This window comes from Vigna umbellata, chromosome 2 (assembly GCF_029865625.1).
Source record: "Vigna umbellata cultivar VRB3 chromosome 2, Vumbellata_1.0, whole genome shotgun sequence".
Classification (NCBI taxonomy): domain Eukaryota; kingdom Viridiplantae; phylum Streptophyta; class Magnoliopsida; order Fabales; family Fabaceae; genus Vigna; species Vigna umbellata.
This window is the reverse complement of record NC_142166.1, coordinates 20,755,589-20,772,263: the sequence shown is the minus strand read 5'-3', so window position 1 is coordinate 20,772,263 and position 16,675 is coordinate 20,755,589.

The window sequence follows — 16,675 nt, the reverse complement described above, 5'->3', positions numbered from 1 at the left end:
TATGCTGAGTCTGTGTCACCTTCCTAAAAGTCCTTTGAACTATTCCTTGATCTGCGTCTTGATTTTGCCCAGGAGGGCAAAAGACTAAGTGTGGTCTATTTTGATGAGCCAATACTTTATTCACTTCACTTAGTTTATTGTACCGAATTTAATCGGGGAATTGTGCTTAATTGTCCGGTATTTTCCCGTTTTTGCTAATTGTGCTTAATTTGACCAAAAATTCTTATTTTAATTAATTTGAATTATTTGGACTAATTATTTGCATTATTAATTGTAGGGAAATTGTTGGATATTATTTGGGACATTTGGAGGTCAAAAGAAAATGCCACATCAATTTTATTTTAAACTAAGATGAGAGAGGAGGTGTGGATTTAAATTTTAGGGGTGCGTCCAGCAAAGAAAGGAAGCATTCGCGGGCTGCATTGAAGCACACGCCCACGACGAGCGCCCAACAAAGATGAAGTGCTACGTCCGCACACATCCACAGCGCACGTCTACGTCCTTGGGTTTTTATTTGGCTTGAATGAAAGTTTGGAATTAATGAAGAGAGAGGTGTGAAGTGTTCAGCCACCATCAACGTGAAGTGACATCCAGCAACGCGGAGGGGCACCAAGAATTAGTTCAGGAAGCTCTGATGAAAGCTTGAAGCACACGGGCTGAATCCAGAAGCCACGTCCCAGCAGCGTTGTGTCCAGCAAGGAGAGCAAGCGGTGCAGGGAAAAATGGGCTGCACGGAGATGAGGGAAGCCCACACAGAAACGGTCCAGAAATTCAAGCGGACTCATCGTCCATCAGCAACATCCACGGCCTGGTGACAGCAAGCAAAAATGGGGGTGCATCCAGCAGCTGACGTGTCCAAAGTGAATAGGGCATGCTATATTAAATGAAAAAAATGAGAGGGCTGGGTGTGGAGCGTCAGCCGCCACCCTTTCTTTTCTGCTTTGAACATTTGGGGGGGTGCGTGCAGCTGCCACAGAGAAGAAGCTTTTGATTGAATTTTATTGAGTACAGTTTCCAGAGGTTTTGCTTGTATCTTAATGCTTGACCAAGAATCATTTGCTCATTCTAAACATTGGAAAGCATTTACTGAAATAGCTTTATTTCCTTCTCTGTTGACGTTTTTATGTGGTGCCATCTTCTCTAAGAATTGTATTTGAATGCTTGTTTTACTTGTTGCTTCTTTATTTTATTCCATGAGCCTTGTCACTGCTGCTGGAAGAATGGTTTACGGGAATGTGATGCAGGAAAGAGAATGAGATGCGGTGGTTTATGAATGAAGGGATGTGCACTGCGCTTTTCATTTTTGCTGGAGAAGTTTTATTCGAGCACGCGGAGGAAGGGCAGCATCGTGTTGGAAGCAAGAGAGGAAAAAAGGATTGCATTTTCTTTATTTGAAGGCTACGGTCAAGCTGATACAAGAGATTGGGTTTTTATCATTATTTTGCTGCTTTTACAATTGAAGTTTGCGCGATTTTCAATGAAGAAAAGGGGATACAGTATTTTCGTACTTTTAATTTAGAAGCTCGGTGATTTATTTGCTACAAGGTGCTTGATGTATTGTTTGAAGTCTCGTTTTTTTTTTATCATGGTTTATGCATTTAATTAGTTTATGTATTTAATTTGTTTATAATCTAGTACTCCGTAGGCTAACATAGAGCGTTCGATCTCGTAGGCTAGTTCTTTCATGTGTTTTTTTTAGTCACTAGTTGTTTGGTTTTATTTCATTTCGAATTTTAATTTAGTCAATTGCATTCACAAAAATTTTTCAAAACCCCCCCACTACGTGTTGATCTAAGACTGAACCCAATTTGGTCCTTGAGAGACGACCTAGGAGTCACTTCCTAGTCTATACTGCATTCTTTTATGCACAACTTTTGTTGGGAGGTGCGACCCTCTCATCAGGGGTGTTCTTCATTTTTCCAGCTGAAGCAAGGAAGCAGGCGGCCCACATCTCATTTCTTTTCCAGCACACTTGATGGAATCCTACTTGACGTAGTCCTTTTTTTTGTAATTTACTTTTTATAGTTTAGCTCTTAAGGAGCATGGGTTACTATAAATACCCAGCTCCTCTATTGTATTGGGACTTTTGAGCTGAATGAGAATTATATTTCTGAAATCAGAATAATTCTCTCTTGAAAGTCATAGGCTAGAGAGTCCAAAGACTCCCTCTAGCCACCTTCCAAGCACACTCTCATTCTTCCATTTTCTCCAAAATCCCACGGTGCTTTCTCACTCCTCCACGCTGCATCCTTCCCTGCCACCTATCATCCAATCCGCGTCAGTGGCGTCAGCACACGCGTTCTCTTGTCCCTCACGCCTCAGACACGCACACCACAGTTTCTTTCTCGTTCCTTCACTCACGCATCCACATTTCTCTCATTTTCCATTTCGAAGAAACCTCATCTGCTAGGGTTTCTCCCTCTCAAACGCATCATCATCACAGATCCACGTCTCTTCCTCCGTAAGTTTCATTCCTCTTCATGAATATACATCTCCTTCCATATTTGCACCTCATCTTCACCATTTCTTTTGATTTCCATCGATTAAAACCTTGTTTCACATTCGATCCAGACTTTTCACCGATTGTTTTCCTCCAATCTTATGTTTGAACCGATTAATCGGTTCATTTTGAGTTTTCCCTCTTTTCTAGAGTTCGTTCATGATTTTAGGGTTTTCTATTCGAGTTTAACCTTCTGTTTTTGTTCTTCTTCGAGTTTTTGTCCATTTCCGCTGCGTCTTCACTCGTCGGAGAAGCTTCGAGGAGTCCGAATCGAGCTCGCACAGCTTCGGTTGTCAGCTTCTCGGGCGTTCGTCCATCAAGTGGTATTCAGAGCAAGGTCGAACACGCTTCGAAGGTAAGTATCTCGGTTCGTCTCTGTTTCGAGTTGTCTTCTGTTCTTGAGTTGTTTCGCGTCTCGGTTTGATTTTGTTCTTTGTGTTTTGTTTCGATTCAGTCTTGTCTGATTCATATTTTTGTTCATTTTGATTATGATTCGCGTTTCTGTTTTATGTCATCCTCTGTTCGTTTTGTCTCGTTGGGATTCTTTGTGTTTTGTTTCGTTCAATTTCAGAGTTGTTCATCATTTTCCTTCATTGTCTTGAGTGTTCTGATTTGTTCTGTGCCTTGAGTCATTACTTTGAGTTTTATTTTGATTTTATTCGGTGATTTCACTTTATTTGAGTTTTTAGTTTCTAAATCCATTTCTGTCATGTTTTAGTCTTGTGCTTTGTTTTATTTTGTTATTCTTAATCTGAGTTTAACCTTTCAAATTTCCAATTCATGATTTGATTTGATATCTGCCTTGTTTGAATCTGGTCAATCATCAAGAGCCGTGACATTCAATTGAATGAGTTCGATGACAGATTTCAGTGGCAGCATTGGTTGATGTATCATGTGCTAATTGTACGATTCATTATCTGAAATGTGTTTGAATGTGAATATCATTGCACACCAAATGAGTGATGAATTTCAATTGTGAGCTCGGGTGCAATTGACTAACATCAACACTGTTTTTCACCAATTACACCGAAATTGGAATTTGCTTTGAAGAGTCTGTGAGTCATTCATACTTGGTTTTAAATTCTTTGCCAAGTTCTGATTCAAATTTTTCCAGTATTGACTTTGTTTCATTGGCATCTATTGAGGTATATGAATCTGCAGAATTGCATTAAAATTGTTTACAACAGTGATTGAACTTAGTTTGAACTTCTGAGTTTGTGATCCATAGTGTGCATTCACTGTTTTCACTTTGGCTATCAATTCTGCAATTGAGAATAAATTTTTGGTCACTCAAGGAAGCCTAAACCAGTGGTATCTGAAACTATAAATGTGGCTGAGAGTGATTAACCTCTTGTTTTCCTTTGGATTTTTTTTTCTTTGAGTTGAACCATGTTCACTTTCCTTTGGCAAAAATCTGATTAAGTTGCAAAACTGATTAGGTGATCTGTTGTGAACTGTGACTGAAAATAGCAAGTTCTAAAGTGTTATCCAACTCAGATTTGGCTATCAAATTGTAAAAAAAAAAAAAAAAAAAAGCAAAGAGAGCTGGTGCAATTCACAATATTGTTCACTGTTTCAGTAAACTATCTCTGCCAAAATCAAATCAGATATAACTTTCTTCAATCATAACTGGTTCAACTTAAGTCTTTTTTTTATTGTTTTTAAAATCTGTTCTAGTTCTATTCCTTAGGTTCTATTTGTTGTGCTTACTTTGATCAAAAGCTTTGTTTCTTGTTTGTCAATTGTTGGCTGTCTTAGTTTTGTCTAATTCATATGTGCATTCTGATCTGTTGTTCTCAATTTGAGCTTTAATTGCTTTGTTCATCTGATCTAGAGTTGTCTTAAGCAATAGATCTGCTGTGTTTCCATTGCTTGTGGCTGTCCTGTTCTGTTCTACCTGTCTGTCCATTACTTTGATCTTTGCCTAGCCATTTCTTTATTACTTGAGAAGCTATTTCACTCTGGTTTCTGGAATTTGAAAGAAGGTTTGTGTGCTTGGTAGCATTTTAGGTGGTGGTGGTCTGGAATACTCTCCAGCTGTGTACTGCCAAGGGAGAATTTCCCTTCCAAACTTTTCCATTTTGAGTGCTTTAAGCTTTAAGAGAGAAACCTAAGTTTGTGAGCTTTGTGTGGCTGCATCTAAAAGCCAAATATTCTTGTTGAGAGTGTGTTCTAATTTTAAGGCTGCAATAAGTTTTGAACTTGAATTGTGTGCTAATTGTTTACTTGTGCAGCAAAGTAAGTTTGGTTAAGCTGGAATATAACTATTTGATCACCAAGAGAAATCTGCTTCTGCCAGTATCTTAATTCCTGCCTCCTTATGTTTGTAAAATTCTGATTCAATTACTTTTGGTACTTCTGTGTATGACTCCCATTTCGTTTTTCTCTTATATATGCTACCATTGGGAGTATATGTTGTTTTGTGGTACAGATCTGAACTAAAACAGTGCAGGGAGAAAGTGTACAATAGAAGAACTTTAAGCAGTAACAAAATCTCAGTATAGAGTCTGGAGCAAGCTACAAGCAGTCATCTGAACTGAAGGGAGTTTCTTTCACCTTAAATTGCTTTTGTTTTGGTTGAACTACTCTTGCTATCATGTTGAATCTGGTATGACAGTTTTTGTACACTAGGATTAACCAATCTGAATTCTGAATTGGAATTGTTTTGCATTATGTTGGATTAATCTGATTTTTGATTAGTCTGGATGGTTGTTTAATCAATTTGGTTCAGCTTTGATTTACATCTATTTGCATTTGGTTAAATATCCATTTCCATTTGTACCTTGCTGAAATTTGGTGTGAAATTTTAGTGTGCAGAGCTGATCTGTTTGGGATTTTAGTTGGAATTACATAGTTAAAAGCAGTCTTGTAATTAGGGGAGTTGCTTAACTTTCTTACCTCTGGACTGTTTAATTGTTTATGTCTTAGCTGGAAATTGATAGCATTGATGGTTTCTCTGCTGAATTGAGTGTGAATATTTTTCTTGCAGTTTATTCCTAGAGAGCAAAAGACAATTTCTTTGTAACTGCATCAAGGGCACAAGACCGAGAAAAGGGAAGTGCTTACTGCCATACACATCACCTTGTGTAATCTGTTTTGGATAAGCAAATTCTGATTGAAGATCCGTACATTTACTTTGTAGGAAACTGATCAGGAAAGACCAAGAGATTTGATAGCCGAAGCACAAAGTGGAACAACAAAGTTGAGCATGAAGTGGACCAGTACCAAAACCGTAGCAGCCTAGCATAGTTATTTTCTTTTGTAATTGTTTTCCTTTAATTTGTTTGTAATAGGCTTGTGTTAGCCTACTGTTAGTTTTTTTTTTTGTTGTGTAAAAGGGCCTTTTATAAAGTCGAAGTTCTTTGGAAGAGTCCTTGGTGCTCTTTCAAACTCTTGGCAACTTTATTTGCTTTTATTTTTTTAGCATAGCTAGACAGGTGAATGTGTCTTGTTAGCCAAAGCTACAAGCTTCACCATAGGAGTAGAATTTAAATATTGATTTGCTTTATGTTTCACGTTTAGGGTTGATTAGGCTAAAAGGGATTAAACTCTAAGCCTTTTCACACATTAGAGTCCGAGAGTCTAGTCTTTTAATTGTGCTTAATTGTTTGTGATTGTTTGAGTTGTGTACTTTGTTTCTAAAGGTGATTTTAGTTTAAGGGGTAATTAGTTAGTAGCCTAAGACATTTCTGGCAAGGCAAGACTTGGTACTTAAGCAGCTCTTTAGCTCACCTCTCTTACCTGGGACTTGTCTAAGTGAAAGTTTTGAACCCTTTAGATTAAGAAAACTTTTAAAAACAAAGATGTCTTCTTATGGTTTATATAGGTCTTCTAGGTTAGATAAAATTGATGAAATGTTTAAACAAGCTAGGAATCTTCCATCATTTGGTAAAGACATAGGAGCATTAACATACCTAGCTTGGGAGAAAGAAATTGATAAAATAAATCCTTGGTTTTATGAAGAGAGTGAATATTATGTCCTTAGCATATATCTCTCTAAGTTAGAAGAAAATGCAAGTGAGTGGTGGGATGAAAGACAATATCATGTTAGGAAAGGTAGGAAGTCTTCCATACGTGATTGGCATGATTTAAAAGCTTGCATGAGAAGAAAGTTTGTGCCTTCAAACATTAAAAGAAACCTAGAATTAATTAAGGATTGCATTGATGATGGGAAACTTTTTCTTGAGAGTTTAAAGGATCATGGGTTTCTTCGTAGAGAATTAGAATTTGGGGCAAGACTAAAGGAGATCAAGGATAAGAAAAGAGAAAGAGAGATTGAGAGAAAAGAAAAGGAAGAAAGGAAAGAAGAAGAGAAGAGAGAGAGAGAACAAATAGAGAAAAGAGAAGAGAGAAGAAGAGAGGAATTAAGAAGAGAAGAAGAAAAAAGAGAAGAAGAAAAGAGAGAAAGGCAAGAAAGAGAGAAGGAAAAGGAGAAATTGTTCCTCATGACAAATCTTATTCTTTCAAGGGAACCTAAAAGGGAAGGTTTCCAAATCTTTACTTCTTTTCCAATAATTGATTATTTTTCAATTTTTGACTTCTCTTTCAAACCAATTCAAATCTTGAAAACATTTTCAAAATATGACAATTCAAATCTTGAGTTATTCTTATCTTTAAGAAAACAATTAACTCAAGATAAAATTGAATTTGGACTTCTAAAATTCTCAAAGATTACTAATCAAAGTATTAGAAGTTCTTATTCTCTTGATTTTAAAGAAAAATTCTTTCTTGGATTGATATTAACCAAAGATATATTTGATGTGTATTGCAGATTCGTGTTTGATCCAGGAGGAAGAAAATTAGATCTAAAAGAATAAGGCCACTACAAGATGGCCATGCTCCCAAAGATTGAGTGGAGCTTCTTCATAAGGCGATTGCCAGATTTGAGGACAAATCTTTTCTTAAGAGGGAGGGCATGATGGAATCCTACTTGACGTAGTCCTTTTTTTTGTAATTTACTTTTTATAGTTTAGCTCTTAAGGAGCATGGGTTACTATAAATACCCAGCTCCTCTATTGTATTGGGACTTTTGAGCTGAATGAGAATTATATTTCTGAAATCAGAATAATTCTCTCTTGAAAGTCATAGGCTAGAGAGTCCAAAGACTCCCTCTAGCCACCTTCCAAGCACACTCTCATTCTTCCATTTTCTCCAAAATCCCACGGTGCTTTCTCACTCCTCCACGCTGCATCCTTCCCTGCCACCTATCATCCAATCCGCGTCAGTGGCGTCAGCACACGCGTTCTCTTGTCCCTCACGCCTCAGACACGCACACCACAGTTTCTTTCTCGTTCCTTCACTCACGCATCCACATTTCTCTCATTTTCCATTTCGAAGAAACCTCATCTGCTAGGGTTTCTCCCTCTCAAACGCATCATCATCACAGATCCACGTCTCTTCCTCCGTAAGTTTCATTCCTCTTCATGAATATACATCTCCTTCCATATTTGCACCTCATCTTCACCATTTCTTTTGATTTCCATCGATTAAAACCTTGTTTCACATTCGATCCAGACTTTTCACCGATTGTTTTCCTCCAATCTTATGTTTGAACCGATTAATCGGTTCATTTTGAGTTTTCCCTCTTTTCTAGAGTTCGTTCATGATTTTAGGGTTTTCTATTCGAGTTTAACCTTCTGTTTTTGTTCTTCTTCGAGTTTTTGTCCATTTCCGCTGCGTCTTCACTCGTCGGAGAAGCTTCGAGGAGTCCGAATCGAGCTCGCACAGCTTCGGTTGTCAGCTTCTCGGGCGTTCGTCCGTCAACACTGCATCCACACGGCCTTCACACATCCAGCTTTCAAATGGAAAAGAATTCCACACGTTCACGGTGCATTCAGCAACTTGGAGAGATTCGGCCCACTTGGAAGCACAACCCGGCAGCATGTCAACGCACACGGTCCAACAGCTTGGAGGAGGGTTTTTTTTAAAAAACCCCTGACGTTGGATGAAGACAGGGGTCTCGGCCTGGAGTTGTAGCCGCCAACCTCAGTTTTCTTTGAGCATATTTTTTTAATTTGTAGAAATGGCTAGTATGCTGTTACGGGATTTTGGATGAAATTTTAGAAGCACTTTTACTTGTTCCATAGGCTAGATGCACAAAACTATTTACTTGGAGATTCACGTTTTCTTTCTTTAATATCCACAAGCAATGCATTTTCTTTATTTTAGATAAAGCACAATGATTAATTATTGAGGGCAGTGGTGTTACGTTCTGGAAAGGGAGCACGCGATGCTTTTAATTGGGAAATATTCATTTTGGTTTGAAAGATAGGTAGGCGTTGATGCATTGGACAGTGCACATGTCACGGCCTGGAGGTGTGCACGGGATGCAGTTTGCAATGTGTGTGTTGGAGCAGCTGTTACGCCCAGATTAGGAGATTTGATTTTTTATTTTATTTTATTTGGAATATGAATTTGGTTGCAGCGTCCAACTTAGGAGAAGTGTTGTGCGTAATGAAATTTTATTTTATTTCTTGGAGAATGAAGCACTTGGTATCACGTTTGGTGCAGCACGCTCAAGGGATTAAAGTTTCTTTTATTTAATTCAAGCTACACAGTATTGGATGAGCAGAGTAATGCCAAGTGGTTTTAGTTTTCCTAGTACTTCAAGTATTTAATGTTAAATGTTCTTTAAGCATTCATTTCAATTGCCTGTCATTTTCATGTTTGCATTTAATTGTGTAGATCAATGTTACACTTTTAATTCGATTTAAGCACTTTTCATGTTAATGTCCTTTATTTTTCGTGGTTGTAATATTTTAGTTACAATGTTAGCTTAAGTGACCTGTCATTTTAATTTTGTGTTTATATCTGTGTTTACATCCGTGTTTATGTTCGCGTTTTAATTTGGTTTACTCGCATTCACAAAAAAAAAAAAAAAATCTTTCACAAACCCCCCCACTACGTGTTTGATCTGAGACTGAACCAAAAATTGGTCCTTGAGAGACGACCTAGGAGTCACTTCCTAGTCTATACTGCATTCTTTTATGCACAACTTTTGTTGGGAGGTGCGACCCTCTCATCATAACCTCTGAAGTTTCAAGGTCTTAGTTTGATTTCAATATATAGACTAATAGGCCTTGTCAAGATGGAAGGAAGAACTAATATTAGCAAAAGAGCTAAAAGTTTTAGGAAATCAAATTCACGAAATAAAAATGAAATTTAGAACTCATAAATGGCATTGAAGACCATTTCAGGTCAAATATACTCCTACTGTATGACATGTAGACTTCGACAATAAACAAGGCTATATTTTGCTGAGGAAAACCAATTTCTGTATATTTTGCTGAGGAAACTGTTCAACATAATGCCCTAATGGAAAACCAATTTCTGTATAATTTGGCTGTTTTGAGGTTTTGAAGTTGTGATGAATCATTATTTTGTATTAACTTAGATTTTCGCACCGAATTGTACTAGTGAATTGTATTTGATTCTCCATTATTGTTTCATTTTCACTATTTGAGCTTAATTTTAAGAGTAATTCTTACTTTAATTAAATTTGAATTATTTGGGCTTAATTATTCCAATTATTATTTGTAGGACAATTTTGGAAACATATTTTAGGACAATAAGAGTGTGACCACATCAATAATTGTATTTAATTACATTTTGTAATTTTAATTATGTTAGTTTTGGACAAATTTGACTTTTGGGCCTATATTTGGTCAATTTTAGGAGAAGCCCATACTAAGGGCAGAATTGTAATTTGGGCATTTTAAACCCCTATTCAGATTTTAGAACTTTCCTCTCCCTCACTTTTACATTTTCTCTTAGGTTTTCAAGAGCTTTGGTGTGTTATCCACTGCCCCCTTTGGGGGTTTAGGTTTGCTTTCGATTTCTCTTCTCTTATATTGAACCAATTTCGCTTTGAATTTCAATTCCATTTTCGTTTGTGCCCTACCTTGCATTTTCATTCTCTGTTTTGAATTGTGCTTTCCCTTTCTCATTTTCGCATTTTGAATCCAATTTCGTTTCAAGTTTGCAATTACGTTTTGAATGTTGAATTTTGTTTGTGTTTTAGAATTTGTTTTGTAATTCAGTTTTGTGCACTTTCATTCCAGATTTAATGTTTAATTCTCTTTCGTTTTGCTACTATAATTTCAATTTAATGTTACCTTAGGTTTGCTTGGTTGGTCATTAGTGAAATTGCTTCGTTTCCATGAATTTCTGAGTTGGAAATGTGCTTTTGCTTCTCTGATTTGGCTCAATATTGAATCTATTTTTCCCTTGCAATTGGGTATACACTTATTTTCTTATTTGCTTATTTGCTTATTTGGTGTTTAATCTTCGCTTAGTTGATGAAACCGTGTGGTGCATAATTGATTGAATATGAGCAAGGCGTTTGCCTAATTCACTTTTATGAAAACATGGTTTGTCTTCGCTTAGTTGGTTAACTTGTGTTGGATTAGGGGTTAGAGTAGTGTGTAATTGTTGTTATCAATCTGTGATTGGAAGCATTATAATTGAGCTAGTGACCAATTGTTTTCAATTAATAGTCCAATTCATGTTTTAATTGCTTCATTTTAGTACACAAAATCCTTTCACAAACCCCCACCAAGTGTTCGATTTAATGACTGAACCAATATTTGGTCTTTGAGAGACGACCTATGAGTCACTTCCTAACTTATACTGCACTTCATTACATATTAATTTCATTCGGGTATGGCCTCGATGAAGTTGACTTTCATATTTTAAGTCATTTTTTGCATTTTAGTGAGTCAAGCAAGTTTCAAATGAAGCCCTAGACTTGCGAAAATGGTCAGGAGTGATACCTAAAGTGCTAGAACGAATTTTGACCACCAAAACCTCCCAAAAAAGTGGTTCAACTTACACGAAATAAAGCACATATTGGTGGTTTGGAAAGTGAAAGTTTGTTTTAGCTACACTTAACCACTTCTGACCATTTTGGCACCTTAATTATGACAAATGAACTTGTTTGGCTCAAAATAATGCAAGTAAACAGAATACAAATTTGAAACTGAAACCTCACTTTGAAACAACAAATTATGCAGCAAAATATACTCAACTGAATCACCAATTTGTTATGACAAAATCGTCTATGCACCTAAACGTTCTCATGTTTTGAAGTTTAATCAAATAACATTCAAACAGGAAAATAATTGGAAAACAACTTAGGGTGAAAACAGAAGACTTAGAACCTAAATCCCCAACATTGAAAACCTACACAAAACTTAGAACCTGAATCCAAAACACCCAGACACACGACTAAACACTATTATCCCTAAAGCGTCTAAGAGAGTTCAAGTTAAACGCTTGATGATTGTCATACTTGAAAAAGGTATTCAACTTATCTCTCGAAATCAAAACAAGTCAAGACGATGTCTCTCACAAAACAGACTAAAAAGTTGAAAGACTAAAATATAAAAGAAAGCTTGAAACAAGATAAACGCTATCTGTCTAAGAAAAGACAAATACAAAAGAAGCGTTTACTTGGCTAAATGATACCATGAGCTTATGAAGTCTTTATACAACACTTAGTATCTTTTTAGAAAAGAGCTTAATGGATAGAAGCTACCTAATGGTAGAAAATCAAAAAAGCACTTTGTTGTTCTGAGCAAACATTAAATGACATTAAATGGATAAGAAAAGACGTATTTGTTGCATGCATAGTTTACTCTACTCTTTGCAAATAAGCTATTCTACACGCAGCCACATAGCTACAAATCAAATATCAAAAGTAGACGCTAGAGACAAAGGAGATATTCACATAATGTTCTTCACTTGAAGCCATGCCTAAAAAAACTGTACAACCTACTTCAAGCAAAGTACTAAAAAAACATGTCTGCTCTAACAAGTTGACTTACCTAACGACTTGTGTACGAAGAAAGAGAAAACACGAGTATCGAGGCTAAAAGCTCCAGTCTAACGAACATATATCCATGAAGCCTTTAAATAGAAGAGCTTTCAAAAGAAAAATCAAGAGGATAACTTAAGAGGATAGTCAAGTGAAAAAGCTTATAACGAAATATCCATCCTAAGAAGCACTCAAGAGAGAAGAAAAGAAAAAGCTCAAGAAAAAGAATACATCTGAGTTGGAAAAGAGAAAAAGAGAAGAGAAGAGAAGAACAAAAAGAAAAAGAAGTATTCTCGAACTTCATTGTTATATTACTTATTGTTGTAAGAGAGAAGAGAGAAACAAATGCGAGTGTTTAGATTGCTTTGTATTCTATTTATATCCTCTCTGTAAGAGTAATAGTCTGAACGACTTGTAAGCAATCATTGATTGCAATTTTGAAGAGAATCAAAATATTTACAACTGAACTCAGTTTGAGTTGAGGAATCTAGGCGCGATAGTCTAGTAATAGGAGTGGCGCAAAAGATCAAAGGAAATATAGGCACGATAGTCTAGTACCAGGAGTGGTGTGAATACTTAAAGGAAATCTAGGCGTGGTAGTCTAGTGCTAAGAGTGCTGCAAATACTCAAAGGATATCTAGGCGCGGTAGTTTGGTACCAGGACTGGTGCAAATACTCAAGGGAAATATAGGTGTGGTAGTCTAGTACCAGGAGTGGTGCAAATACTCAAACCAGGAGTGATGAGAATACTCAGTTGTAATCTTGTGAAGATTATAATGGAACCCTCTACGGAGGAGACTGAACGTAGATCAGTTGGAGTGAACCAGTATTAAAATACTTGTGCAATTATGTCTTCTCTTATCTAAACGATCCTGTTAAAAAAACCTACAGTTGTATTTTACTTACAAATACAAGAATCTTCCAAGCTAAACGATTACAAAATGTTGCTATATATATTCTAAATAACACGACAAAAACAACTCTCATTTTCTAATATTTATCAAGTCGAGCTTCTAAGCATTTAAAAGTAAAATCTGAAGCTTGATAACATGCTATATCAGAAGGGTTGCAAAAAGTTTTCCATTAACACAATTAAACCCTTCCTTCTACTTTTTTTCAGGTACTTCAGACTTTTGAGTTTATAGGATTTAAATAGACAGACAGCAATAAAATGACTCCAGCATGACCAAAAAAACTGAACTCAACTTTGATCTACAACCAAGTATGATTATTTAATTTGGTCACACAAAGCTCATCAGTACCAAATTGCTTAGACTTGTACAAGAAGAGATGCACAAAATAGTATTGACAACACCATGGCAAATCATAAAGTAATAAAATTGACCGAACGAAACTGAATTTTAGATAGACAACAATCCAATATGTTAGCAATAATTCAGAAGTAAGGTGAGAAATAAAAATAATGAAAAAAGAGTATCAAAAGAGATGCTCAGTTGTGAATGAATTATAGCTAGGCCTGTAGAAATAAATAAAGCTCAAAGCAACACTTAGGCTGAGAGATAAAGTAAGGGCTGAGAGATAAAATAAGTGGTCCCTTAGCATTAAAAAGAATAAATATAGCTACATTGTTCTAGACTACATAATAAAAAGAAGGTCCACAATAATTGTACCCATTGCTAAGTTGTTCCCTAAATGGGTCACACTAACTACAAAAAACGTGAACTACATCATATGGCTTGTCCAAAAGTTGTGTTGCTACTAGCTTGAGACCCTAAAACTTGTGCAGCCATGCTTCTTGTGGTTGTTCTTGTTGCTATCCTACCCCCTTCGTTACTTGGTGCAGTAGTGGATCTTCTTCCTGCTTCAGTTGTTGATGCAGATCTCCCTTCACTCACACTTGCAGTTGTGGTCTCTCAATGGAGTAAGGTAATTAGATTCAACATTGTGTAAATAACAGAAGTTGAAAATAACATAATACTAAGTTGTACCTTTCTAGCTTTCTTTCCCTTTCTACACTTTAACATTATGTCCATATTGATTGTAGCTGCTAGACTTCGTAACAATATTCCCTTTCTCACTGGCTTCCCTTCTTCTTAGATTTTTAGGCCTCCTAGGTGGTGTTTTATAAATGGGTGCAAGTAGTACTGCATAATTACTCTTAGGCCATAGTTGTTGTCCATTGATAGAAATAATTTTATGCCCATAACAACTTTCATAAGCATGTTACTTGTAATATGGATGAACATAATCTTCAGGGTTCTCTAATTTTTAATGAATTGCAACCATAACATGTTTGCAAGGTATTCCCACCAAATCCCAAAAGTGACAACTACATGTATGGTTACTTAGGTCAACTACAAACTTGTCGATTGTAAACTCATGAGTGACCTCAAAATTTACATCCGCTGCCCACACTGGGATCCAATTCCTACTCTTTTCAACTTCCCTATCAAGTCTTTTTCTTGGTTTAGGCATAACACTTCCCAGATATGTCTTTACTTTTTCTCTTAGTGTTGCAAACCTACTCATAATGTATGACCTAATCCATTCCATCATAGTAATGATAGGGTTGTCTCTTATGAGTAAAATTTTACTATTAAATGACTCAAACAAATTATTTATCAAGACATTACATCCAAGATAACTACTGAATGTATGTTTACACCAAGACTTTTGTTGGAATTGCAAGTAACCAATTATAAGCATCATAATTAATATTCTTCAAATCACCCTGTTTTTTTCCCAGTCCTAATAAAATGTTGCCTTCGCAGCCCCATCATAAGGTCTCTAATGATAACTCATCCACCAAATTTATTCTTGTAATTACTGTACAAATGCCTTGCACAAAACTTATGCTCTACTCCATTCAAAATCTTGTCAAACACTGTCATTAATCCCTACAAAGAAGATTAACCTTTGTTAAATAATCACAATTATATGAAATTCAATTAGGTAATAAAACTTGAAAATTAACCTTTTCTGGATCCAAAATAAATACCCAACATTGAAAATCTATGTCCGCAATATCAGCCAACAGTAGTTTCAAAAACCACCTTCAGGTGTCTTTGCATTCATTTTCAACCATAGCAAAAGCTAGTGCGAAATATTGGTCATAAGGGCTCTGCCCACTGCCACTAACAATTGACCACCATATGTTGTCTTCATATGACAACCATCTACCCCAATGAAGGGCCTGCAACTACCTAAGAAGCCCTCTTTACAACCCTCTAAACATATGTAAAATGACCTAAACATTGGTGGCAAAGTGGGTTGGGGTTATTTGACCTTAATCTTAAAGGTTTCAACCTTAACTTTTAACAATTCAGCCACATAATCATATAGACGACCATATCGCCATTCTCCATCTCCCAGTAAAGAATCCATTGCAAGTTACTTTGCTTTTCCAACTTCAGGGAGTTATTCCAACACTGTATGACTTCTTAATTTCATCAATGATTTGGTTCATTGTCATGTTACCCACATTTATAAATTTGTCCACCAATACTTGTGCAATCCACTTCACACTTGCACTTTTGTTTTCAAAAACCCTTCCACTTTTGTGACGCCCAACCAGAGTCTTCACCCTAAACGTATGACTATCTCTTACCTTGCTAGCCATAATTAAAAAACCACATTTATTTTTACACACAGTCCTAACTCTCTTTTGATCATTCTTGACAAATTGAACTTCTTTTCCATTTAAAAATTTATGCTCCATTAGCGCATTTTTAAAATCTTTCAATGAACAAAACTCCATCTCGAATTTAAATTTGAAGGTCTGGTTCGTATCATCCGCTCTATACTTTTGAAACTTCTCCCTATTCAAAGTCACACCATCATCACTATCTACATCCGAACACAATTCATTAGTATTGTATTATTCATTTATGTCATGGTCTCCAACTTCTTCATTAATGATAAATGACCCTTCCCCAACATTGCTTATCTCTTCACCGTTTTCTTCTTCTTCTTTTTTCATTCTACTCCACCTATCTAATACAAGATTAATATTTCTACGATCATATACCACCCTCTCTGTAACGCCCTAATTTTCAGGGTGTCACGAGTTACTAAAAAACCAGTAAAATTTTAAACTTTAACTTAGCGCAGAAATGTATTTTTAAAAATCTCAACATTTAACGACATAATTTATTCAAAAAACATAATAGTTCTAAAACCATTTGTCCACCAGAGATAACGAAGGAAATAAAACAACTTCAATTACATTGTCTAAAGATTTAAATGCAATAACTTTGAATAAAAACTCCAAGTCTGTCCCCTGTCATCTCTCGAATATATCATTCCTCAGCACCATCTGCAAAATCTTTTGCTTACGTATAACACATTATACGATCATTGCCGATAATTTCATTCATAAACACACAACACAAACACATATG